At 39.3% G+C, this 3,274-nt stretch overlaps 2 pseudogenes; one reads left to right on the top strand and one right to left on the bottom strand.

Moving 5' to 3' along the window:
• Window positions 1-942: 942 nt before the first annotated feature.
• LOC134896698 (5S ribosomal RNA) lies at window positions 943-1,061 on the bottom strand (annotated as a pseudogene).
• Window positions 1,062-1,984: 923 nt separating this feature from the next.
• On the top strand, window positions 1,985-2,103 carry LOC134896697 (5S ribosomal RNA; annotated as a pseudogene).
• Window positions 2,104-3,274: the final 1,171 nt, after the last annotated feature.

The raw sequence follows: 3,274 nt of genomic DNA, 5'->3' as shown, positions 1-3,274 counted from the left end.
TGCGCATGTGCGCCGTCTTTTCATAGTTCCCCGCTTCCGGTTGCGCTTGTGTAGCGCCGCGGTGACGTCCTTGCGAGCCATAGCTGTCTTCATCTCATTGGTTGCTTGCGGCACATGGTCTCTCAACCCCGGAACTGGCACATTGTGGAACGCACGGGTGAGCCGCATCACGTGTCCCGCAGTCTCAGCTTAACCCTGTTGTCATGGTGACGTTCTCCCCATTCTCTCATAGTGTTTTTTTATGCATATATTGCCCGAACGTGGTCGCCAGAAATAAACAAATAAATAAAGATATGTTTAGAGAGTGTTGATGTTACAGCGTTTTTAACTCGCAAGACGAATATTATTTATGAAAATCGTATATATCTGTTTGCGATCGACATTACACACACACCTATATCTTTTTTGCTATATGATGTATATTATATTATAATCAGAAAAGTAAAATAGAGAGATAAATAATAATTGTAGAAAATGTATATATATAGAGAAACAAATATGCATATATATATATATATATATATATATATGAAAATATGCATACATATACACACATATAAAGGATATGAAAATATATGTAGTGGGGGGGGAGGGGGATACTGAAAGTACCCATTCTCCTCATACAAGCGAACAGATGATTCATAATTTTTACATATATTATTATGCGATGGTGGTTACTCAGTGCTATGTCAACCATTGTTTAGAGGTGCCGGTGAACTAAGAAATAGTGATCTAATTAATAAAAGTGCTGTTGCCTTAATTTTAATACAGTGAACTAATGGTGCTATTGCCTTAATACTGCATGCATAATTAGGTTGTGACCATACACATAGTACGGGAAAAGGTATTGCTATGCATTTATGAGGCTTATAACCTCTATTAGGTGATCATGTGATCTGTGGATATCTGTCGCAATTGGACATTAGGAAGTTGCCTTTACTTTCAGTACAGTACCTAATATTCCCAATGGGTCGCCCCTTTTGGTACTAGTCAGGCCCAACACTGCTTCGCTTCCAAGTTCGGTTGAGATTGGGCCTTTCCAGTGTGGTTTGACTGTATTACTTTCGTACGCAACAAAAAATGCCAACATAAGATATTATATAATTTTATTAGTGCAGTGCTATATATTATTAACATACATGTGAAATGGTGGGGAGTGCAGGGGAAATTCTGGATATTTGCAGATAATTTTCAACAACACCTTTACAAAAATGGAGCGATTTCATAATTCTCATTCAGGCCGAGTGGATGCATGGTTTTTAGCTGGAAGATCCAGAACATTTCTCGTTGTGATAGCTTGATTGCCAAGTCCCCTCCTCTCTCTCCAAGTTTAACCAGTTGTATCGCCTTGAAGGTTAGTTCTTCCGGATTCGAGTTGTGTCTCTCGCTGAAGTGTCTTGAAATGGTGTGGCTGTCAACTTTATTCTTAATATTGCGTACGTGCTCTTGTATCCTAAGTTTGAGTTGTCTCTTCGTCTTTCCCACGTACTTTTTTCCACACGTACATTCCAGTAAGTAGATCACCGATGAGTTATTACAGTTAATAAAGTCTTTAATTTTGTATTCCTTCTGGTTCTCGACGTCGCTGAAGCTTCTCCGATTGGGATGTAGGAACTTGCAGACATTGCAACAACCGCACTTATAAGATCCAACGCATTTGGGCATCATCGTAGTGTCCCCTGTTGGAGTCTTCAACATGCTTGGGGCTAGCAGATCCTTCAAGTTCTTTGATTTTTTGTATATAATCTCTGGGCGTGGCGGGAGTATCTCTCTTAGTACCGGGTCCATTAAAAGGATCCCCCAGTGTGATTTGAGTGATTTCCTTATCAGGTCCTCATGTAAAGGTGTCGTTGAAAATTATCTGCAAATATCCAGAATTTCCCCTGCACTCCCCACCATTTTACATGTATGTTAATAATATATAGCACTGCACTAATAAAATTATATAATATCTTATGTTGGCATTTTTTGTTGCGTACGAAAGTAATACAGTCAAACCACACTGGAAAGGCCCAATCTCAACCGAACTTGGAAGCGAAGCAGTGTTGGGCCTGACTAGTACCAAAAGGGGCGACCCATTGGGAATATTAGGTACTGTACTGAAAGTAAAGGCAACTTCCTAATGTCCAATTGCGACAGATATCCACAGATCACATGATCACCTAATAGAGGTTATAAGCCTCATAAATGCATAGCAATACCTTTTCCCGTACTATGTGTATGGTCACAACCTAATTATGCATGCAGTATTAAGGCAATAGCACCATTAGTTCACTGTATTAAAATTAAGGCAACAGCACTTTTATTAATTAGATCACTATTTCTTAGTTCACCGGCACCTCTAAACAATGGTTGACATAGCACTGAGTAACCACCATCGCATAATAATATATGTAAAAATTATGAATCACCTGTTCGCTTGTATGAGGAGAATGGGTACTTTCAGTATCCCCCTAACCCCCCCACCTCATATATTTTCATATCCTTTATATGTGTGTATATGTATACATATTTTCATATACATATATATATATATATGCATATTTGTTTATATATATACATTTTCTACAATTATTATTTATCTCTCTATTTTACTTTTCTGATTATAATATAATATACATCATATAGCAAAAAAGATATAGGTGTGTGTGTAATGTCGATCGCAAAGACAGATATATGATTTTCATAAATAATATTCGTCTTGCGAGTTAAAAACGCTGTAACATCAACACTCTCTAAACATATCTATATTTATTTGTTTATTTCTGGCGACCACGTTTGGGTAATATATGCATAAAAAAACACTATGAGAGAACGGGGAGAACATCACCATGACAACAGGGTGAAGCTGAGACTGCGGGACACGTGATGCGGCTCACCCGTGCGTTCCACAATGTGCCAGTTCCGGGGTTGAGAGACCATGTGCAGCGAGCAACCAATGAGATGAAGACAGCTATGGCTCGCAAGGACGTCACCGCGGCGCTACACAAGCGCAACCGGAAGCAGGGAACTATGAAAAGACGGCGCACATGCGCACATGAACTTTCTGGACACCGGAAGTGTGGCGGAAGTACCGCACTTCTCCGAAATCATCCGTTCTGATGCTCAAACTATGTTAACAACTAATTCACACTGTTTATCTGATACCATACATAACAATGGCGGCCAGTAATAAGCATTAAACTTGTGCTCCAGCAAGGAGTGATTTTTCAATGAACATGCATTTACATAGACAGGAAGTGATGTCATCACTTAACTCCCAATTAGGGGGGTA

This window comes from Pseudophryne corroboree, chromosome 3, assembly GCF_028390025.1.
Source record: "Pseudophryne corroboree isolate aPseCor3 chromosome 3, aPseCor3.hap2, whole genome shotgun sequence".
Taxonomy (NCBI): domain Eukaryota; kingdom Metazoa; phylum Chordata; class Amphibia; order Anura; family Myobatrachidae; genus Pseudophryne; species Pseudophryne corroboree.
Note: the sequence above shows the minus strand (reverse complement) of the source record. Positions and strands in the feature narration are given on the sequence as shown.